This window comes from Lissotriton vulgaris, unplaced genomic scaffold, assembly GCF_964263255.1.
Source record: "Lissotriton vulgaris unplaced genomic scaffold, aLisVul1.2 SCAFFOLD_1962, whole genome shotgun sequence".
NCBI classification, from domain to species: domain Eukaryota; kingdom Metazoa; phylum Chordata; class Amphibia; order Caudata; family Salamandridae; genus Lissotriton; species Lissotriton vulgaris.
The window spans coordinates 101,801-127,250 of NW_028254533.1; positions in this window are offsets into that span (position 1 = coordinate 101,801).

Here is a 25,450-nt window from a genome sequence, read left to right on the forward strand (position 1 = left end):
AATAAGTGCCAGGGGATATTCCTATTAGTTGGGGGTGGGAGTAGAACATGCAAATAATCCTCTTTGGCACATCCTAGACTGTCTTCCATACAGACAAACCTTGCGATGCCGAACAGTCAGATAGAAACACAGATATGAGGGACCTACTCATGGAGCGCCACAGGAGAAAGCACAGCAGCAAAGTTACCACCCCGCCAAGAGGGGCACTTGACGCGGCTCACGGCTCCTCATGGCACACTAGACGTGTAATTATGCAGAGCCTAGTCTACTGTATTAGAACAGACCCCAGGAGACGTCCCATGCATGAAACGTGACTGAAAATTCGCACCTTTTGCGCACTGATGCAAAACTGTAGAGGTCAACCATACCTATTGTTCTGCCCGTTGCCGCACTATCTTGTTTTGGATAAGGCAGATAGAGACTCGCCAACACTGCCTATGGCCTACCAATGCGCAAGAGCAGGTGTCCTTTCACATACACGTACTGAGCGCACAACGGCGCGCCTCTCCTGAACAGAGCAGCCATACACAAATATGCTGTGCACACATGACATACAGCTCGGCACACAGGCACTCATTCCCATGCACGCTGTGCGCCACATCCCCTATACACCATCAATCGGTTGTGTGCACATACTGTCCACACTTATGCAGTAGCATTTGCTTGGCTGGTGTCGCATATGTTCTATGACTGGATACTCGGACACCTGACCCTACTGATAACCTCATGCATTGTTGGCTAACAGCTTGCCTGAATAAAACAAATCTCTAAAATAGGCCCACAGTTACACGTACATATAGTCACCTCCTACAGTTCTAGCTCGCTGCCTGCCTGATGTATTACACCTCATGCACGGGGGCAGCCAGTCACACTTGCACATTGGCGGCCTCATACAGTGCCCTAGCTGAAGGCCTGCTGTACCGCGCCCTAAATACAGGTACACAAAGCAGTAAATATACTGAGTATCAACTCGACTCATACGCAGGCACCCAGATATATGTACTTGCAGAGTATATCATGCAGTGTCGGCTTGTTGCTAGCCTCACGCACACTGAGGTACATCCAGGTCAGGTGTACTTTCCTAAGCAACTGCGACGTCTGCCTAAGATAGAATTATTGGCCCCCGAAAATAAGGGAAACTGACTCACAGTAATGTGCTCTGACACCTATGGGTAAAGGCCGCGCTATGTAAAACAAGTGAAACAGACGAAGCTACTGCTCCTGCCCCGCAGCAAGATGGAGGCATTACCTATACTTGAATAATTGAGCATGGTTCTATTCTGCGGCGCTCTGACACCAAGCAATGTTCGCGCCCGAGCATGCTACGGTTCGTAACATGCGCACGCCACTCTTTCTAAAAAGACAGCATACCAACTGTGCCCTTGAAAGTTTCTCCCCCTGTGCAATTACTGTACGTAATATGACGCGCCCTGCCGCCTATTTGAACACCTTGTGGGGGCCAGACGCGCTCCTGAGTTGCTGCAAGTCCTCCCGAAATGAATCAATTGCCTCCTACAGTACCGAAATAATCGCATACTGCAATATTAACGCATCTTGCCTGACATAGGGGGGGGGGGGGGAGGGGGGGTCATGGGCAATGTCTCGCTACCCGAGAACCCAACAACAGAAATAGGCAGCAATAAACGCCAGGCACAACGCCTGTGCCGACCGGCCTAGAGTCAAGGATGAAACGAGGGGCGAACGCCAAGAAATGCAAAGCCCGGCTACAAGGGCTCATTGTTTAGGCCTCAAATAGATAAAAGGCTGAGTGGACCCGACAGGATATCACCTGTGACCAAGAGGTAGAACACGGGCCCCTTTCGTGGCTGCTTCAGATCTGGGCCGCGAGCCAGCATCATATGCCAGTACACCCCTCCCTTCACATAAGTGCATATCATTGTATACTTGTAACAAAAGGGGTCGCTCATGTCTTTATGCCTAGCGCATCGTGTACCGCAGACCTGATGAGATAGCAAGGGATCAATCAGTGACGCAGAATGCCCGTAATATGTATCATCCCGAGGGCCTGAACGCGCGAGCCTAGTTGCCCAACCAATGGCACGCCCCCTGCTTCGAGATGCTATGGCCTAAATATACTCCGCACCATATTTACATAAGGGCGCAAAAACGACCAGCGCACGTGTACGGCTTACCATACTCGCTGAGTTATGCAGGACCACGTATAAAATGAATTAATCACTCGAATGGGCCTAGAGCTATGATGCCCCCATGATGCTATGCACCAATTGAAGATACGAACACAAAGCAACGATGAAGCCGTACTGGCTTACCTCTCTCGCCGGAATAAGCGTCACCACGTGTTCGAACGAAAAGTCCCTTGATTGTGCCCGAGATACTATTATTCGAAGACACTATATACTTTCGTCACTGCAGAAACCATCAACAGCACTACGCACTGATTAGGCTAAGTCATCGCACTGCAACAGCAATACCCAGTGCAAAGCAGAACGAGGCACTCAATAGGGCCTCGGGGTAAAATGGCCCACTGCTACTATACCCCTTAAGACTACGGACTCCTGAAACAAATTCGCGCCCGCAATGGACTTACCGATCTTGAAGCCACTAAGCCATGGCACATGTTAGAATTCACAAGGCACACGACTGGGCCTAAAGATAGGTAAGTCCTTGACTGCAAAAGCCATACCCAGTAGACACATTGTGAGAGCTCTTTGGATGTCTCTTTACTGGGATAACTGCGCATAGTATGCCAGGATATAGGCACATTGTGAGAGCTCTGCGGACGTTTTGTTACTGGGATAACTGAGCATAGTACGTCAGGATAAAGACACATTGTGCGAGCTCTTTTGATATCTTGTTACTAGGACAGTGGTGCATAACAGGTCAGGGAAGAGGTGCACAATACTAACAGTACCAATGTTTTCTAAAAGACTTCCAGTGTGTTGGAAAAAAAGGTAACTTAATTCCACAAACACAACGTGTAAAACTCTTGGCCCAAAGTACAGTAACAGGCCTTACTGCCCCACCATCACTTAGCAGACATTCCTACTTTTTGGCTTGTGCCATGCGCTCAGGCACCACTTTTCGCGACACAAAATTACTACTTTTTAACCCATTCCTAAAGTATTTAGGGAAATGTAAACTTTCTCCAGAATATTCCACGACTCCATTTAGAATGGAAAATAAGCCCCCTGGAATATTTTGGAGGACGTTTCACTTTCCCCAAATATTCTAGGATCGAGTTAGACTACGAAGAGCCATATTTGTCATCATATCACGTAGCACAGCGCAGCACAGCAGGCCACCTTCCTGTGTTGTGCTGCATGATGGGGAAAAGACAGGATTGCACTGTTCTTAACATAATACGGCGCATTCCTGCTTTTCCCAGTGCTGCTGGCACACAATGTGCTGCCTAGCGCCAAAGCAGGCCCTCTTGCACCATGGTGTACGGTGGCGTGCGTTGTTAACAGGATTGTTTTTGTTATTTATTTATTTATTTATTTATTTATGCGTTTTTATATAGCGCGGACTTTACCCGAAGGTGTCAGAGCGCTTCACAATAGGGCTGCACCAAAAACAATCCCCTGAAGCAGTTTCCTCTTTGTACAACACACATAGAAAGAGGAAAAACCGATGAGAAATATATTTACCTGGGGAGGCGTAGCAGTTATTGGTGCATTCCCAGGTCTACCACTTATGGCCCAAAATGTGCCGATCTTTAAATATGCCTGGATCTACGCCCCACACCGCTCAACATTCGTTTTAACTATGGTCGCGCATGTCTGAAAGATGACGTCAGGGTACTCTTTGACTCGTCTTCTCGTCATTATAATACTCGCTATTTGTGAGGTAAATTTAGCATTCTGTGTTTGCTCTGCCGCCCACCAGCGAAGAAAAGCACTCGAAAGCTTTTAAAAATCGAAAGTAAATAAACGAGGGAAGCAGGCCACTGACGTCGAGCAGAAGTCAGATAAAAGGCGCTGATAGCGACCAAGGGACGCCGGTTAGTCTGCAAAGAAGTGCGTTGGCGTCAGGAGCATCATGGAGCGAGAAACCAGGAAGATACTGCGTTGTTTTATGTGGCGGGTGTTTATTTAAGATCCCTCACACACTCTGACATCTGAAATACGGACACATTTGGTTGTATCTATGAAGCCAATAAGAACAATGCTCTGTAACCTTTCTCCAGTACCGAACACGTAGTATGCCCCAACAATGCCATGGCTGTCCTTTGAGCATAAGGTGGCCAACTTCCTTATCACAGAACCTTTTGCATGTTCTGAGACAATTTGCATACTTGGAAACACTTTGGAAACACTTTACACGCACGGAAATACTTTAGGTGCACAGAAACACTTTACGTGCACGAAAACACTTTTGCACAGAAACACGTTGCATGCATGGGAACACTTTTACTTTCGGGGAAACACTTTTGCTTGCATTGACACACTTTTGCTTGATTGGAAACACTTTGCGTGCACGGAATCACTTTGTGTGCATGGAAACACTTTGCATGCACAGAAACAATTTGCACTTTACATGCACGGAAAGACTATATGCACGAAAACTCTGCGGTCAACGAAACACTGCGTGCATGGAAAGATTAGATTAGATGAGATTAAAATACTTATAAAGCGCATGGCTGCCTCGGCAAAAAGGCGTCCCAGCGCTGGAGCAAGACTAGGCAGGTGACAAGACCAAGGCGATAGACCTAAGAAAAGAGCCAGGTCTTCACAAGACGTCTGAAGGCCTGATGGTCAGGGTTACTGCGAATATGTAGAGGAAGAGAATTTTAAAGAGTGGGGGCCAGAAGTCTAAAAGAGCGGCCACCGGATCTAGGTCTAGGTATACGAGGGATACGTGCAAGACTCTAGTTCGCCAAACGCAGTGCACGCGAAGGGGTGTACAGAGTACACAGATCGCCTAGTATGTCTGGGGCGATACCTGTCAGTATCTTGTGCGTGATGCAAAGCGTCCTAAGCATAAAGGAATAAATGCAAAAAATGTTATATAGACCACAATAGGCTACTATATACTTCAGTCCCTAGTCCAGCCGGACAGGGAATTTAATAATTAAACAAATTATTCAGGGTAAGGGTACATATTAGCAACAAAGCATTATAATTACAGTACGGCACAGTCCTGTGCCGTACAAGAGAAGGGAAAGTGAGAAAGTAATAGAGTGAAGGAATATCAGGCAAACAAGGTGAGCTATCAGGCCACTGCCATGAATCAGAATTAACAGTGTGTCCTGGAGTAAACCATACATACAGCAATGGAGGTAAAACTGTTTAGTAGTTTTTTGGTTGAGATATCAAGGGCGCACTGCCTCAATTTCTACGTTACTGTGTGTTGGTTCAAAGGTTGCTGTGTAGTGCGTGAAGAGCAGACGGTAAAACACCCATAACCGTCCAATGAGTCAGAGACCGAATAACAATTAAACAACTGTGCTCTCGCAACTACTTCAAGGTATTTACAAAGTTACAAAACAGTGTGAGGTATGGAAAAATAAACAGAAGCAGATTCCTCAGTGTGTATTCTTGTCCCAGCAGGGAGATGGTTTATTGCATCCAGACTATAACAGTCTCACAAAATGCCGACACGTGTTTCGTCGTGTGCCGTAGAGTCAACACGACTCTTCAGGGCTGGTGGTACAAGAAAAAGTGTACATATAATCAGTAAATTGTCATATCATTACAAGATGTACTGCATATGGTGACATATGTGTAACACACATGCAGTAGTGGTGTGCATGCACAGTTGCACATAGTGAATGTGAAGGGTGACGACGCCCGAGATATTGGGAGTGAACCACCTCAAGGAAGTGAGTGGTTGACCTTGAGTGGTGGTGTGAGGTGTGAGGTAGGTCTAGCGTATGACAAATGCGTGGTTAAGGTGAGCTCACGGTGGTCCTATATTGCGAGGGTGACAGGTGTCAGGTAGTCAAAGTGTGAACGAGCTACAATGGTGTATATAAGAAAAGTGGGTGACAAGTTCGAACAGGGTAGTGTGGGCCTGATTGGTAATGTATATATTAACGGAAGTGCAATGGTAAGATTAAGGTGCTCTATCTAAACAAGCAGGTGGTTACCTTTAGACTCAACACCAGGAATGGGTCGAGTGAAGTCTGGAGCTAACGTTAACAATCCGTGTGGGTGGTTTAGATAGAAGCTGGAAATGAGAAAGAATATCTGTATAAGACATCAGGAGGGCATGAGATCGGGAAGGAATGGTAACGTGCATCTCAGGGATTATCCCTAGATGACGTTCAAACAATGGGAAGGAAAGTGCGTGGGCAGTATCCTTACCCATGATTATTTGCAGCTCAAATCAGTTGAGAGAGTGAGGTTGGAGTGTCCAGTTATGACCATTAGATTCCGCCTTAGCCGGTGTGTAAGAGTCTACACACTAAGCACTATGTTAAAAAGAAATAGATTACAGGTACCAAGATTATGAGGTATGGGATAGGCTCCATAGCGTCATGCTAAGTCACACTCACAGTGCGTCCCGTGAAAATCACAGTGTGTCAGAATGAAAACAATTAATGATACATACATTATCTGCCTGGAAACGGGTATGTTTCACATGGTAGGGTCGAAAATGGTTAGTTTAGCTGTATTCCGCTGTGAGCAGGGTAGCGAGGTGTTCCGAGTATTGGCTCTATGGAAAATGATAATGGGGGACAGAATAAGAGCCCACCATAATGGGTTAAAGGTGGCATTTGCTAGTTCGAAACACCCCAAAAGTCTCGGTACAAAAGGCGGAAAAGAAAACAGGTTACTGTATAAACCATTACCTGAAAGCGTGTGTCTTTCAGGCGGTAACCGGGAGGGGATCCGTCGATCAGTGAACATCCAGAAACGTGTAGGTTTCAAAGATAAGCGGCGTGCTGTGGAGATTAACAGTAACACGCACGCATTAAACTATTGTAACTAGCGTTATGTGTGCGTTCTTAGAGATTTATAAGATAGGATAGAATAGCGTTGCTTACTTGGATTCAGGTATCCCTCCTCTTCAGGTTCCCGGTGGCCGTCTATCATGAACGGACACATGACCGGGAGGGAGGCGTTACTAAATAGAAATCCTTAGAGATAGAAAACGTTGGCTGGTTTGTGAAGAAAGAGAGTAAACGTAGCCGCCATCTTGGAAAGGGGACTCGGCGAGAAAAGTGATAGTTCCCTCACAGTCCATAGCGATTGAAAGAATGTATTAATGAATATACGGAGTCTTAATAAGGTGTTGATGGCGAAGATAAATGTGTGTGTGTGACACCACATTTATATAGGAAGAGAAGAGAAATGGCTATTTGGTGAAAGGTATATGCGCTATTTTACAAATGTTGGCTAGTGGGGCGTGACTGGTTTAATACGTATAATTGTAACTCGAGCATGTCGTTTCTAAATAACGTAGTGCCAAAGGCTCTAAATAGGAAAAACGAACATTAAGTGGTGAATAGTGCTTGACATGCAGCAATTTCTATTATGAAACAGTGCATATAAGTGTGGTGTGGTTAAGGGACACTTGATTAATTGTAGCCTTAACGGTCGAGTGAAGGTGTATTCCCCTTCCCATAGAATCGTGACTAGGTTTATCTCTTGATGTACAACAAGTCATAGCATTTCAATCTCGTCGTGCCAACGTTAGAATGGCTCATACTCGAGATCACTGTAGCAGTATGGCATTACAATCAGCATTATCTTAGTCATTGTGCAAGTAACATTAAATGCATATTTCTAATAACAACATCCATTAAAATGAGTTTATGTACAGTAAAAGCAAATGTGTTCAAAGTTTTCATAGGGTTGGAAGTAATTATACCTTGGCTCTATGGATAGGTAGATGTTATGACATCAGGATCCCAAAGGTGACTAGTTAGTCACCCAAGAAGTATTGAAGCTCAGGGTCATAGTTAAGTCCATGTTCCACGCTCTGTAGACGCATGATCCATGTGGCTTCCCTACGTCTGAGCGTCAATTCACGGTTGCCCCCTCGGATATTGAGGGGAATCATGTCGATCCCAAAGACACGTACATTGAAGTCATTCTCCAGAGGTTGACATTCCGCTATATGTAAGGCCACAGGGTACCTGGGGTCTTTTTTCTGAATAGCTCTCAAATGCTCTGCGATTCTTTCTTTGAGTGTCCTGATAGTGCTGCCTACATATATTTTGCCACATTGGCACTCAATTACGTATACCACAAATTTGGTCAGGCAGGTGATGTTGTGTTTAATTTTGTATACAGTCCCCCCAGGGTCCTTGAAACTCGTGGTGCCATGTTTACCCCAAATACACATGGAACAGAACCCACATCTGTAGAAGCCTAGTCCTCGTGTGGAAAGCCAGTCACGAGCTGTAGTGTTAGGGGGAACTGTAGGGCTCAACTTACTCTTAAGGGTGAAACCTCTTCTGTAGGCGATGGAAGGTCTGTCTGGGAGAAACTCTTTAAGCATCGGATCTCCTGTGAGTATTTTCCAATGTTGGTTAAAACTCTTTTTGGTGGTGTAATTGAGTGCATTGTATTCAGTTATTAGTCTGATTTGTTTATCGGAGGACTCTGTCTCCGTGCGTGTCTTTAGGCAATCTGGTCTAGGAATGGCTCTAGTTTTGCGTTCTGCTAGTTTGAGGGATGCATTAGAGTATCCTCTCTGCGTGAATCTGTCTCTCATATTCGAGATACATTTCTCGAATTCGCTGGATTCGCTACAGTTGCGCTTAGCCCTTAGGAATTCACCATAAGGGATGGAACGCAATTGGTGTTCAGGGTGAAAACTGGAGGCATGGAGTGTGGAATTACAGGAGGTAGGTTTTCTAAAAAGTTTGGAGTGTAGTTGGTTGTCCTTCACATAAAATTCTAAGTCCAAGAATTCCATGTTTGTGAGGCTGTGTCGCATGGTGAAGCTCATTTGCCATGTGTTATTGTTCAGATGTTCCAGAAAAGATTGGATTAGTGCCTCGGAGCCTGACCACAACAGAAAACAATCATCGATGTAACGACCCCAAAAGACTATGGAGTCGACGTATCTGATTCCTTTGGTACCCCAAATAAGGTCAGCCTCCAAAGCCCCCATGAAGAGATTGGCAAAGGAAGGGGAGAATTTGGAACCCATGGCTACCCCCTTCTTCTGTCTATACCATTTGCGGTCAAAGATGAAAAAGTTGTTTTCTAGGATAATTTTCATCATTGTTATGAGCATGTTGGTGTGTGCCCAAAGTGAAGCCGGTCAATTAGATAAAAGTTTGGTGATTGTTGCTAAGCCTAGTACAGGATCGATGCTGGTGTAGAGAGACACCACATCTAGGGTCACTATAATGGTGTCTTGTTGCCACTCCATGTCTGACATGATACTGAGTATGTGTTTGGAGTCCTGTATGTAAGACGGAAGATTTTTGACTAGAGGCCCCAGAAAAAGATCCACATATTCGGCGATTCTTTCGGTGGGACCTCCAATCCCCGATACTATCGGTCTTCCTGGAGGAAATGGTAAATTTTTGTGGATTTTAGGTAGCGTGTATAGCCAAGGATATGTGGGTTTGGAGACTTTAAGATACAGGTACTCGTTGTCATCTAAAAGACCAGATTGTTTCCAGTTGAGAAGGAGTCCATTGATCAGAAGTGTAAGTGGACCCATGTTATGACTGAGTAATTCATAACACGAGTCGTCACTGAGTTGGCCTTGGATCTCGTTGTTGTAGTCCACCAGATCCATGACCACCACATTTCCCCCTTTGTCCGCCTCCCTGATGATTATATTGGGATTGTCGCTCAAGATGGAAAGTGCTAGCCGTTCCCCTCTTTTTAAGTTGTCTTTGTATTTGAATTTAGAGTTCAAGTTTTTGAGATTGGTTCTATTAAGGTCCTCAAGAACATGTCTGTGAAATCTGTCAATCACATTATCCCCTGATAGTGTAGGTGTCCATTTGGATTTGCTTTTCAAACCACTCGCCATACTATAATCAGTCCCAACATCCAACTCTTCAAGTAACGTTTCCATTTCGAGAGGACTGTCCTCCCGGTCAGTCAAAGAAAGAAGCAAATGTGTAGCTTGCACATCTTTAATGGTCAAACAATCGTCATCAAAAACATTTGGAGTGTGTCTAAGTTGTCTCTGTGTGTCTTGTGCTTTGGCAAAATGTTTCTTCAAATACTCACAGGAGATCCGATGCTTAAAGGGTTTCTCCCAGACAGACCTTCCATCACCTACAGAAGAGGTTTCACCCTTAAGAATAAGTTGAGCCCTACAGTTCCCCCTAACACTACAGCTCGTGACTGGCTTTCCACACGAGGACTAGGCTTCTACAGATGTGGGTTCTGTTCCATGTGTATTTGGGGTAAACATGGCACCACGAGTTTCAAGGACCCTGGGGGGACTGTATACAAAATTAAACACAACATCACCTGCCTGACCAAATTTGTGGTATACGTAATTGAGTGCCAATGTGGCAAAATATATGTAGGCAGCACTATCAGGACACTCAAAGAAAGAATCGCAGAGCATTTGAGAGCTATTCAGAAAAAAGGCCCCAGGTACCCTGTGGCCTTACATATGGCGGAATGTCAACCTCTGGAGAATGACTTCAATGTACGTGTCTTTGGGATCGACATGATTCCCCTCAATATCCGAGGGGGCAACCGTGAATTGACGCTCAGACGTAGGGAAGCCACATGGATCATGCGTCTACAGAGCGTGGAACATGGACTTAACTATGACCCTGAGCTTCAATACTTCTTGGGTGACTAACTAGTCACCTTTGGGATCCTGATGTCATAACATCTACCTATCCATAGAGCCAAGGTATAATTACTTCCAACCCTATGAAAACTTTGAACACATTTGCTTTTACTGTACATAAACTCATTTTAATGGATGTTGTTATTAGAAATATGCATTTAATGTTACTTGTACAATGACTAAGATAATGCTGATTGTAATGCCATACTGCTACAGTGATCTCGAGTATGAGCCATTCTAACGTTGGCACGACGAGATTGAAATGCTATGACTTGTTGTACATCAAGAGATAAACCTAGTCACGATTCTATGGGAAGGGGAATACACCTTCACTCGACCGTTAAGGCTACAATTAATCAAGTGTCCCTTAACCACACCACACTTATAGGCACTGTTTCATAATAGAAATTGCTGCATGTCAAGCACTATTCACCACTTAATGTTCGTTTTTCCTATTTAGAGCCTTTGGCACTACGTTATTTAGAAACGACATGCTCGAGTTACAATTATACGTATTAAACCAGTCACGCCCCACTAGCCAACATTTGTAAAATAGCGCATATACCTTTCACCAAATAGCCATTTCTCTTCTCTTCCTATATAAATGTGGTGTCACACACACACATTTATCTTCGCCATCAACACCTTATTAAGACTCTGTATATTCATTAATACATTCTTTCAATCGCTATGGACTGTGAGGGAACTATCACTTTTCTCGCCGAGTCCCCTTTCCAAGATGGCGGCTACGTTTACTCTCTTTCTTCACAAACCAGCCAACGTTTTCTATCTCTAAGGATTTCTATTTAGTAACGCCTCCCTCCCGGTCATGTGTCCGTTCATGATAGACGGCCACCGGGAACCTGAAGAGGAGGGATACCTGAATCCAAGTAAGCGACGCTATTCTATCCTATCTTATAAATCTCTAAGAACGCACACATAACGCTAGTTACAATAGTTTAATGCGTGCGTGTTACTGTTAATCTCCACAGCACGCCGCTTATCTTTGAAACCTACACGTTTCTGGATGTTCACTGATCGACGGATCCCCTCCCGGTTACCGCCTGAAAGACACACGCTTTCAGGTAATGGTTTATACAGTAACCTGTTTTCTTTTCCGCCTTTTGTACCGAGACTTTTGGGGTGTTTCGAACTAGCAAATGCCACCTTTAACCCATTATGGTGGGCTCTTATTCTGTCCCCCATTATCGTTTTCCATAGAGCCAATACTCGGAACACCTCGCTACCCTGCTCACAGCGGAATACAGCTAAACTAACCATTTTCGACCCTACCATGTGAAACATACCCGTTTCCAGGCAGATAATGTATGTATCATTAATTGTTTTCATTCTGACACACTGTGATTTTCACGGGACGCACTGTGAGTGTGACTTAGCATGACGCTATGGAGCCTATCCCTAACCTCATAATCTTGGTACCTGTAATCTATTTCTTTTTAACATAGTGCTTAGTGTGTAGACTCTTACACACCGGCTAAGGCGGAATCTAATGGTCATAACTGGACACTCCAACCTCACTCTCTCAACTGATTTGAGCTGCAAATAATCATGGGTAAGGATACTGCCCACGCACTTTCCTTCCCATTGTTTGAACGTCATCTAGGGATAATCCCCGAGATGCACGTTGTCTTATACAGATATTCTTTCTCATTTCCAGCTTCTATCTAAACCACCCACACGGATTGTTAACGTTAGCTCCAGACTTCACTCGACCCATTCCTGGTGTTGAGTCTAAAGGTAACCACCTGCTTGTTTAGATAGAGCACCTTAATCTTACCATTGCACTTCCGTTAATATATACATTACCAATCAGGCCCACACTACCCTGTTCGAACTTGTCACCCACTTTTCTTATATACACCATTGTAGCTCGTTCTCACTTTGACTACCTGACACCTGTCACCCTCGCAATATAGGACCACCGTGAGCTCACCTTAACCACGCATTTGTCATACGCTAGACCTACCTCACACCTCACACCACCACTCAAGGTCAACCACTCACTTCCTTGAGGTGGTTCACTCCCAATATCTCGGGCGTCGTCACCCTTCACATTCACTATGTGCAACTGTGCATGCACACCACTACTGCATGTGTGTTACACATATGTCACCATATGCAGTACATCTTGTAATGATATGACAATTTACTGATTATATGTACACTTTTTCTTGTACCACCAGCCCTGAAGAGTCGTGTTGACTCTACGGCACACGACGAAACACGTGTCGGCATTTTGTGAGACTGTTATAGTCTGGATGCAATAAACCATCTCCCTGCTGGGACAAGAATACACACTGAGGAATCTGCTTCTGTTTATTTTTCCATACCTCACACTGTTTTGTAACTTTGTAAATACCTTGAAGTAGTTGCGAGAGCACAGTTGTTTAATCATACATACAGCAATATAATAAGGTGAAAAGTATGTCTACTCAAAAGAGTCGACGTTTCGATCCCGTGCTCAATTTATAATCCAAGGCACAGCTCGCAACTCGCGTCCCGACATCCCTCCAATATTCGCGGATCAGTCATTTAACTGACCGCGCTTCCATAGACGGCGTCAACGCTTACGCTGCCCCCTTGGAACTCCGCTCACCCAGACGCCTTGTATATCTGGTGGAAACCTAGAATATAACGTGGCGCACTATCTGCACTTTAAATCGTGCTAATGGACGCCTGCACAGAGCCATAACTCCGGCCATCCGCTTACTCAGACGCCTTGAATATCCTTTGGAAACCTAGAACATAACGTGGCGCACTTTCTGCACGTCAACTCGTGCTTATGGATGCCTGCACGGAGCCTTAACTCCGGCCATTCTTTCAACCCACGCTGTACCAGCCGCGAGGATTCTACATATCATATCGTGTCCGATTAATTGGACGTCGAGACCAGGCAACTGAAGCCTCAACAGAGCTATTATAAGGTCCTGGCCTGTCAGCAATGCTGCAAACTTATCGGAAGTCCTCCAATTTTTAAGCCTCTAGCATTTAATTTCCATTCAGGCAAAAACAATTTCCTAAGTCCTGAAGATGATCCCTATATAAATTGAGCTCGGGATCGAAACGTCGACTCTTTTGAGTAGACATACGTTTCACCTTATTATATTGCTGTATGTATGGTTTACTCCAGGACACACTGTTAATTCTGATTCATGGCAGTGGCCTGATAGCTCACCTTGCTTGCCTGATATTCCTTCACTCTATCACTTTCTCACTTTCCCTTCTCTTGTACGGCACAGGACTGTGCCCTACGGTAATTATAATGCTTTGTTGCTAATATGTACCCTTACCCTGAACAATTTGTTTGATTATTAAATTCCCTGTCCGGCTGGACTAGGGACTGAAGTATATAGTACCCTATTGTGGTCTATATAACATTTTTTGCATTTATTCCTTTATGCTGAGGACCTCTTGTTTCCTTTATAATACTTGATACCCAAGCGGGTCAGGATAGAGGCTTGAATAATCAACTGGCGTGCTTGGGCATCAGAAAGACCCAAAATCGGTCTGAGGCTGCGCAGTAGTCTAAAACACTTCCCAGACACTGATTTGGCATGCATTTCAAGATTAAGATCTTTATTAAGTATGAAGCCCAATTTTTTCTCCACAGGTTTAGGGTCAGGGGGTCACCAAGTGCCAGAGGCCACCATTCATTCGTCCAGAGATGGAATTCTCTGCCAACCTGGAAAATCTCTGATTTGGTGGAGTTCAATTACAGACAGTTAGCTGTCACCCATTCTGTGATAGCAGAGATATCTTCTTAAAATTTTATTTTGTCTTGATTTCGATTATTGGACAAGGCTATCACCAGTTGGGTGTCGTTGGCGTATGACACCAGGGAGATTCCTCGTGCTTTGGCCATCCGTGCCAAAGGGCTCATATATATATTGAAGAGCGTAGGGCTCAATGAAGAGCCCTGGGGAACTCCACAGCGGAGAAAGTGGACATAGGAGGAGAAAGGGGGAGAGGTCACTTGGAACGTCCGGTCGGCAAGAAAGGAGGAGAATCACGATAAAGCTTTGTTTCCAATTCCTATCTCCTCCAAACGGAGGAGCAGGAGTTCGTGGGAGACTGTGTCAAATGCTGCGCTTAGATCCAGCAGCACCAGGAGGATAGACTCTTAGAACAAAGACTTAGGGACAGGCAACAGATCAAGGTTAGAAGATAGAGACTGAGGCAGTGAGAGTGTTGAAAGTGGGGCTCACCGGAGGAAGACGTGAGCAGTGGCCTCCTTGGCAACAGTTTCAGCACCTGCACTTCTTTTTTTACAAATTAAGCACTTGCCTTCGGCGTGCCAGCATTGCGCCCGCTGCGCGTCCTTGCGCCGGTGTGTATTTAAAGCCTCGGGAGCTCAGCAGGCTTCGCTCGTGCTGCGTGCTGATTGGCTAAGAGCCAGCCAATCAGCGTGAGAGACTGCGACAGTCAGAAAATATGAACAGCCACACAAAAGGTACAGAAACGTGGGGGAGGACTAATACAGGTTTTCTTTCAAGAATTAGAGGGTGCAGTTTGGCAAAATTGTGAGTGCAATTAAAAGAACATAAAAACAATTCGATCAATCGTACCCCCAACAATTCCCCAGAATAAGTCACCTCTCAGTCAGCTTTAGCTTAGAAACACTTTGCGCGCATGGAAACACTTTAAACACTTTACAGGCACAGAACAACTTTGCACTTTACATGCACGGAAAGACTATATGCATGGAAATACTGCGTGCACAGAATCACTTTGCATGCACGGAAACACTGTGTGCATGGAAACACTTACGCTGTGCGTGCAAGGAAACAGTTTTGCACGGAAACACTTTATATGCGCTGAAACACTTTGCGTGCATGGAAACACATGCCCATTTGTTTGCACGGAAACACTTTGAGTGATGAGGATTCTGGTGAAATGTGTACTTGTTGGGTTCATTGCGAAGTTGTAGAGGTGGTGGGGGCAGGAGTTGGTGGGTGACCCAGAGTGGATGGAAGACATGATGGCTGAGTTGGTCAGGGTGGTGAGCAGTGACCAGGTGGTGATGGTTTGGCTGGTGATTGCTGGTTGAGTGGACTAGCCAGGTTGATGGTGGCGAGTTAAATGTTGAAATTGTTGTAGATGGCGGTGATCTTGCTGTGCAAGTAGTCTGAGAGGGTGTCGTAGAGTTCTTGGGAGGGGTGGATGGCGTTCTCCATCGGTGCAGTCACTGATCCAGGCGACAAAGTTCTGGACAGCCTGGTTGAGCTCTGTTGAGGCATTGGGTTAGGAGGTGGTGACGGTCTGTGACCACTAAGTTTTAGTGACCTTCCACCAGCTGTGGTGGAATGAGATCTGCTGCCTAATTATGGTGTGCTGAGCGTCAGGGATGGTGAAGTGTACAATGGTGTAGTCAGTCCAGGTGAGTTCTTTGGTGTGTCTGAATTTGATTCTGTCACTGGAGGTGGAGATGGGGTTGAGTGTGTGTCTGGCTGCGTGCATGGGTTCGGTGACCAACTAGGTGAGGCTGATGTTGTTCAGGTTCTCCAGGAGCGTGATGGAATTTGGGTTTTTGGGGTCGTTAATATGGAAGTTGAGGTAGTAGGTTGGGGTGTAAGTCGATTGCTAGGGCGTGATGAGGCTGGGGATTGCATCGTAGAATGTTACTCAGGGTCCTGTTGGTCTGTAGGCGAGGATATCTCTTATCGTGGACTTTGTATCAGTTTGTAATAGGAAGTTGAGGTGTTCCATGAGGGATGTGGCGTCTTTGTTGGCGATGGTACATCTAATGGTTTCCTCGAAGATGATGGCGATGCCTCTTACTTGCTTGTTGGTGCAGTCACGGCGTATCATCTTGTAGCCTTTGGGAGTGGCAGCGGTGATGGAGTTTGAGGAGAGGCTGAGCCATGTTACGGTGATGAAGGCAACGTCCATGGAGAGGGTGGTGATGGTGTCCCAGATTTCCGTGGCCTCTTGGCAGAGTGAAATGGTCACAGTGGAAATGTATTTAACATAGGATCCAATATTTGTAGGAAAGGTGGATACCTGACTATGGTTACCCCAGATTTTTTGCCTAGTGTTTAGCTGGTTTCCGACTTAGTTAGCCTGGGATCCTGCTAATCAGGGCCCCAGGCTATCTGCTCTCTCTTTAAAATGGACTCCATGTACCCTAGGTACATCTCCAATTGGATACTGGGTCACCTTATGAGCCCCTGTACAGTGTACTTTAGGTACCCAGGGCATAGGTGCATCCAAGGCCTACCAGAGGCTGCAGCATGTATTATGCCACCCCTGGCTGGCCACCCAAATTGACACAACTGGCTGTTTACTCAGCTGGGCCAAGGTGGTGTAATCACCCCTTGCTTAGTATGCATATATCTAACCTTATATCTAGACACATATACACCTATAAGTCACTGCTATGGCAGGCCTTAACAATCCTGGAGGTAGAGTGCTTGGTTTTATATGAGATGATGCTCTAGCATGAGCTGAGCCTGTCTGCAGCTTTCGGAACCATGTCCTTATAGCTGTTCTAGGATATTGCCATACCATATACTCTTAAGTGCATTATGAACCTCCCGGTTAAATGCTAACAATGGTTTGGCTTTATCAAAAGATGTCAAGTAAGGTGTCATACGATTTGGAATACTACCCCCTCGCCAGTTCTGGCGACGGGGGTAGCATTCCACCCTTCTAGAGGGAGAAGACATGTTGTTCCTACTATTCCCGGTTAAAGTTAACCAGAGCCTCAGCATCACAAAAAGGATGCTGCTGCCACAGACACAAGTCTGATCTCCTGCTGTTGGGAGTCCTTCCAGCAAGGGAGGCTTGGACAATAGGTTTCCTGCCTTGAGGGGTTCTAGCACCACCCCAGACAGGATTTTGTGTATTGGGACAGGGAGGGCTGAAAGGAATGAGACACTGCCTGGGGCACACAAGGTGTCCCATGCATGGGCCAGTTCAAACCGGTGCTGGGGCACTCCAGCCCCAGCTTTGGTGCGAAACTGGACAAAGGGAAAGGGGTGTAACCATCCCCTTCCCTGGTCCCACCCATAGGAGGGACCTAGCACGTAATCCAGCCCCTAAGCTTGGTATATAGGTGGGAGCTGAGTCACAGGACTTTAGATTAATCCTGACTGAAACTTTGAAATGAAACTCTGGACCTTCGACAATCTACTTGAAGAAGACGACTGAAGAATCTCCCTTGTGGTAAGGAGTGACCACCCTGCACAAGCAGGCACCATCCAGTGATCAACGGCTTGCTTTGTCGCCGCTTCCCGCCAGAGCCCGAGCACAGAGCCTGACAAGAACCAGATTCCCAGACATCCAACAGCCCTATCCACTGTCCCTGCAAAGCTGAGACCCGTGGAGGCGACGAGAGACGTAGAACCGGCCATCTTGAAAAGTCTGCAACCTGCTAACTGTGCAGCCCCTTAGGCCTCGTCGAAGCTGTGCATTGGAGATTGAGAAGCCCCAGCCCCGAGCAGCATCTGCACCAAAGATCAGCCCTGCACCCTCCACGAGTTCTGCGTGGGGCCCTTTTGCATTTTCCTGCTCGACGCGTCTGCCTGGTCGCTTGCCCGTTGGCTAGTGGCCATCTTGGCAATGATCCTGTGAATCTACACTGCTGGTCTGGTTGCTCCAGACTGGCCCTTGCTTTCCTCAAAAGAAGCAGCCCCTCAGACCTTGCTGGTCTGAGTAAGAAGCCTACATTGTATCCTGTGTGGGTTGCCTTTGCCAAGGCGTGTTGACTCCAATCCTGAAGCCGACACCGCTGACTGCGAGAGCCTTTGTGGGACAATCCATGCCTGACTCCTGGTTGTCGTCGACGACTCCTGGTCCACGTGGCTGCAGAGACAAGCTTCCCATCAGCACCTGATTGCTTTGCGACATCGCCTGGTTCCTTCCTGGTTCCTTCCTGGTCAGTGGCTAGTGACCCAGACTCTGACCCCTCTGCTTTCAGGTCTTTTACATCTTCGATCCACCCTTGGATCCACCCGGACTCTTCTCTTCTGGCCGCCTGCAGCATCTTTTCTCCGAGGCTCCATAGAATTCCGCGACGAAACCCGACACACTTTGGGACCTATGCACCCGCTTCCTGTGGGTTAGGTAACGCGAGTACTGCGGTGCTCCTGTAAAGAGTAACTCTCCTAGTGTCCTAGTTTCAAGTGGTTAGCTTCTACTCCAGTCGGAAGACCCCCAAACCTTTAACTTTCTATTTTTACGCACCCATTGACTTCTATGTGTGCACACGTGTGCCTTTAGACACTGCAAACGCATCCCGTGGGCCTCCTGCTCCCTAATCATTGTTAGTCCAGTGTAGTCCCAGCGATTCCCAAGGCCCTAGGCCTTACCATTGTTTGTGACATGATACTTATACCACTTTTTTAGTATATGGTTTAGCGGGCCACCCGGCCCTATCCATATTTGTGCAACTTTTGCATGTTATATTAAGTTACTTGTTATGCGCTTGTGCTTCTGTGCTCATAAAGAGTTCAGGGGATTGTTTTAGAAATAAATACATATATATTTTGAATATATATCCTGTGCGGTGTCCTTTCATTTGGTATTAAAGGGATTGCATATGGTAAAACAGCTGGCTTCACATGCCCTCTTGAGTTTAGCCTAAGACTGCTTTGTCTATACTACCTCTAGGATAGCTGGTCTATAAGGTTGACTTTACAACCATCACCATAAGGGTTGTTTGGACTGGTGCAAGGTGCTAACTAGAATAGTGAACATCATATACCAGGCCAACTTCTCACAATATTACCGTAGTAAATCAACGTATTCACATTTATGACATATTAGTGTTCATATTTAATAACAACACATATATCTACATCGTTATAAGAAGGAGCTCCAAAGAAAGAAGAAGGGAGTGCTCAAAGGTGTGTGCTAGTGAGGGTTGTCGAAAAAGGAAAGGTGATGTACAGTTTATACATCAATGACTGATTGTGACCTATCCATCAACTTTAAAGGCAAAAAATGCAACAACAAAAAAAAAATATTCTGATGTCTCAGTAAATCAATTGCTGTCGTCTGTACGTGAAAAACAAATAAGACCTTCGACATTTCGACCCCTGTAATGTGTGCTGGGAATTCTTGCTCATCTGGACAGGGAGTCCACCAGAATTGGAGACATTCTTTTTGTGGCTGAATGATAGATCTAATGACATTAAGTTCACTATGCATTCCCACCCAAAGACCATTTGTTTTTTCGGATATTTCCATCAAGACGGTGAACGGTTCACTGTACACTAACCTTTTCAGGAAACCAACTGAAAGAAATACATTATTAAGGTACAGCAGCCATCCTCCCTGAGGCTTGAGAGACAACTTGCCCTTTGGGCAATTTCTTAGAATCCATCGGAATTGTTCACACAAAGATGACTACTTTGTAGAATCGGAGGGCTTTCTCAATCGCCTTATTGAGTGGGGATACCCAAGGAGACTAGTAAAACGAGCTCTGAAAAGGGCATGGTTCAACTCAAGAGAGAATCTCCTAACACCTAAGTCACGCACAAATGACCCCACAAACAGAATGATATGCCTAACCATATACTGCACCCGCAGCAACGAAATTAAACGGATTGTCAACAACCATTGGAAACTGATCTCTGACGAACTAGAATTGGTTGATCCTCCCATGCATTTGTTTAACTCCTTCCGTGCGGGGCGTATTTTCCGCCTGTGCTGACTCCGCCTTGCGCGGGCGGAGTCATGACGGAACGGTTCTGTCATCAGCACAGCTCAACCGATGCTGATGACGGAACCGTTCTGTCATCAGCATGGAAGGGGTTAAGAAGGGTAAACACGTACAGGACCATGTGGTCCGTTCACTCCTGAAGACTCCACCACAGCCCTCCATTTGAACTTTGTACTGTACTTTGAACGGTCCGATGGAAGTTCAGGTTCCCTCATTGTTTTGTAGCTCTATTTGCAGAGTGAGCAGGCAACGAGAAGGATACAATGGAGCGGTCGCAGGGTAGTCTTGGTCTTGTGGGCTGGAGTGGTGCAGGATCTTTTCTAGGTTGTGTCGCACGAGAAGTAGCAGTGTCGGCAGGTGAATGGTCCTTTGGTGGGTCATGGGGAGGAGGTGACACTGCTGTTTCGACGTTTGGGGTCCAGGAGTTCCTTGGGGGTGTATCGTTGGGTTGCCAGAGGGCCAGGGGTCCTTGCGCTGGTCGTTTTACAACTGACAGTGGGCCTGTCTGCTGCGTGGTTGTGCTACAGCCTCCATTAGTGGTCCTGGTGATGGTCCTAGTGCAGGCAGTGTAGGGGCAAGGCCAGGGACAGTAGGCAGCGCAGGGACAGCAGGCAGCTCAGGGACAGCAGGCAGCACAGCGCCAGAGACACCACGCAGTGCTGGACCTGGGACAGCAGGCAGCGCAGGGCCAGGGACAGCAGGCAGCGCAAGGACAGCAGACAGCGAAGGGAGAGCAAGCAGCACAGGGACAGCAGGCAGCCTAGGGCCCGGGACAGCAGGCAGCAGAGAGACAATAGGGAGCGCAGGCGCAGCAGGCAGCACAGGAACAGCAGGCAGCACATGGCCAGCAGGCTGCACAGGACCAGGGACAGCGGGCAGCACAGGGCCTGCAGGCAGCACAGGGCCAGCAGGCAGTGCAGGGCCAGCAGGCAGCGCAGGGCCAGCAGGCAGCACAGAGACAGGGCCAGCAGGCAGGGCAGGGCTAGGGAGGGTATAGTACCTTAAGCTATGGTCAGGCGAAAAGAGGTCATCCCAACCGGCCCCACCTCCGGGACTGCTGGGAAATGTAGTGCAGTCGCCTGGTCGGGTCACAGCCGGCCGGTATAGTTGGGAGGAGCTAGGGTTTCTTCAGGCAATGGCAGGAGGGCAGACACCTCCTTCAAGAATGCAAAAGGCAGCTTCCCACGATGCTGGAGCTGCAGACTCCCTATATCCTGCGCCAGGAGGCTGAAAAGAGGTACTCCCATCTATCCCCGCCTCTGGGCTGCTGGGAAATGTAGTCAGCATTCGGCAGCATTCGACACAGTCGATCATGCCATCTTGATCGACCGTGTCCACAATGCTGGCATCCAGGGAGTGGCCCTCGACTGGCTTAGATCTTTCCTTGACCAGCGATCACAAGCAGTCCACCTGTCCACCTTTTCTGCACCCTACACATCCTTAACCTGCGGGGTCCCTCAGGGCTCTGCACTATCTCCCCTTCTATTTAATTTGTACTTGCAACCCCTCTTAGCTTCCATCCGTAATACCCCGGTCACAATCTTCAACTACGCCGACGATCTTCAGTTAATTTTTCCCATTGATTCCCTTCCTTCCTCCTGTCTTAATTTTCAGTCCATCATGCTGGCCATCGCAGAGTGGATGTTTCACAGCCAACTGAAATTGAACCCCACAAAAACTGAGCTAGTAATCGTGGGGGGCCCCACTAATCCGTGGAATACCACCTTTTGGCCATCATCCCTAGGGACGGCACCCACTCCAGTGAGCACAGTGAAGAGCCTGGGGGTGATTATTTCTGAAGACCTCTCGATGAGACCACAAATCAACTCAGTCACCTCATCCTGTTTTTTCCATCTTAGGCGGATCCGCAAAATCAGTAGGTTCCTCACTAGAGATGCCCTGATTCTAGTCATCATCGCTCTTATCACCTCCAGGCTCGACTACGCCAACCTGCTGTATGTGGGGATCCCTGCATGCCACCTCCACCGGCTGCAACTGGTGCAGAATCAGGCTGCCCGCCTGATTTTCCGCCAGCCTAAACATCAGCACGTTACCCCCCTCCTTCGAAGTCTTCACTGGCTCCCTGTTTCCAAGCGCTGCACTTTCAAGCTGGGATGTACCGTTTTCAAGGCCCTCTCTGATGCAGCCCCTGCCTTCATTTCATCTGGTCTGACTCGCTACATCCCCCACAGAGCTCTCCGCTCAACATCTCTTAACTACCTCGTGGTTCCCAAATTCAGACGAAAAAAGTATGGTGGTTTGAGTTTCTCTGTTTTGGCCCCCTCCACCTGGAACTCCCTGCCATCCACACTTCGTCTTTGTCCCAGTTACGACTGCTTCCGCAGACTGTTAAAAACTCTGCTATTCCAGTCAGCATACGAGTAACTCCTTCACCCTTGATCACTGTACTTTGTCAAGAGCGCCAAGAAACCGTTGGTGAAAGTGCGCGGTACAAATATTTTTAACTTAACTAACTAACTGTAGTCACCCGGTCCGGTCACGGCCGCCCAGCATATTCGAAGGGAGGGAGCCGCAGGCGTCCTATATCGCTGAAATTCCAAAATGAGTCCAAGATTCATATAACAATGAACAATTATGAGGCTCGTCTGAAAACGATCTAATGCCACCTGACACAGAGCAGCCCTAGGAACCTAAATTATGTATACCACAAACTGTCAGAATTTAATAGTTCACCTAGTCTATAATGCGGCAAAAAACGTATTGATAAATCATAGGAAGAGGAATAAATAGTGATTAAACAAACATAGTCATCATTTTCACATTTACTCATTGATGTAGACTATTTATTGAATATGAATTATATTATTGCCTTAAAGTATTCTTTTTTTAAAATTCATTTTGCTTCATGAGCATTTGCCAGGTACTATCACTTGCGCGAAGCACAGAGGTGAAGGTTTTTTCAAACACATCATGTTTCATAGTATTCATAATAATGAAACATTGTAATAACTTCTTGAAAAATTTGCTTCGTTTCCAGTTCATTTTTTTATTTAATCAGAAGAGTGCACATTGCACTGCTGAATTTATTTATTTTACAAAACCTAAAACATAATGTTCCAGTTTCACCTGAAGCAGAAAGTAAACAGTGTAAACCACTGTTTGCCTCCTGTTCTTGCAGTGGCAGCTGTGAACTTTTAAAGTGGTGAGGCATTATACTCTCCCCGAATTGTAGCGAGGGAGTGTAGGGAGTGAGCCTGACCTCTTCCAGGCGGAGCGCAGGGGGAGGGTTCTCTCTCAAGAAATTAGGGAAAAGAAAGAAATCGGGTCAGATAGTGCACTTTAAGCACAATTTTCAGATACAGTTGCTAAAAAGCCATAGGCCCTGAAAGAGCACTCATTAAATATTCAAGTTCTTTCATGGTGCTCCAAGCTATTGAAACCCAGGAGACGACCCCAATTTTTTTCAAAGTGTGATATGGGTGCCCTCACATGTCAAAAATTATTTCCATGGTATGGGGGCCCAGCATTTCCTCACGAATCTCCCTTAATCCATGACTTTCTCCTTTAGAGCAATTAATACATATAGTTTGCAAGTGCAACTATGAACAGTGAAACCATGTGTAAGAAATAGGATAATTATTTGGGGTGAATGACTACCCACCTCAAGGAATAATCACAACCCCTGTCAGGGTGCATCCTCAAAGTCACTAAATTAAACTGAGTTCAGGCCCCTGGTAGCTATGGCACAGAGCACACATGCTTAACTTAGAAGCAATGTGTAAAGTATTGATGCTCCACCAAAACAGTAGTACATTTGAGATGCAAAACAATAAGGCTACCAAACCTAAGTAGCAGAATAGAGTGCAATTTAATAAACAAAGTGACAAAAATCTAATAAGGGGAACTAGAGATGTGAATTTTTAAAGTTTTAAGTAGGAATAGTCAAGGGCTATGGTAGACTGATGTGAAATCAGAAATTCCCTTGAATCAATAGAACTCACAGTCACCTATCATACAGACCAATCAATGTCACATCCACACTAGTATCACAGTCAGGAAACCCCACAGTCTGTTTTCACACTTGGTGTGTTGGCACCCTGTCCCTATTTTTGAAACTATGGTAGACTGGGACATAGTTGCAATTTAAGGCTGACTGTGATGGAGCGCTGGCTGGATCCATTAACAAGGTTAGTCCTGGTCAAAGACTTTACCTTAGGACTTAGTTCTTTGGGTCCCAATCCACTACAGGGGTATACTTCTAAAGCCCACCAAGACCTCTAGGGAGGCATGTAGAAACTCACAGGGTGTCAGGCAGAGGCAATAGCAGAGTCCAATCCAGGTCCAGTTGCCACTGGTCAGCTGGACATTTGCAGGAAAAGCATCCTTGATGTATCCCTGTAGTTGAACAAATTCGGGGTTTGGGCTGCTTGCTTGCCTTTAGGAAAGCTATTAAAACCTTCCTCTTCCCTTCAGCGTAGTCTACTGGTCCGGTGACGTTCGTTACGACTTGACCTGCTGTGTGTGTTTTTCGATCTCTTGCAGCGCCGGGACGCCCCTTTGCTGGGGCAGCTGTACGCTATAGAAAACTGTTTAACATAACATAACATAACAGTAGGTCAGCCTTATGACCCTTGGAGTCCACTTCTTTGTCCTAGGTGTAAGAGGGAGCAGGTCCAGTCCTTGAGGGATCCTCCCAGGTAACAGGCAGCAGGTCCAGTCCTCTTCTGTTCTCCCTCAGGTAGAGGAGCTTCATTAAGTGAGAGCCTGGAAGTGCCACATTTATGCCTCGCACGAGTTGGTGAGCAGGGCTAACGCCTGGGCATGCCCAAACCAATAGAGTAAATGTTTCCAGGGCCCGCCCTACCCACTTTGGGCATTTTCAAGATTGTGAAAATCTTTAGCCACTCTAAACTTGGGCTGAGTGTGTGTTGGGAGAGTGTACTATGGTGTTTCTAGTATCCTTCCACATCTAAGAACAGCATCCAGTTTGAAGTAGCCATAGTATTCACAAAAAACCCAGAGACAGAAGTCTGATAAAATAAAAGCATGGTTTTCAAGCCACCAAACAGAAGATCCACAGGATTTGTCTTAGCA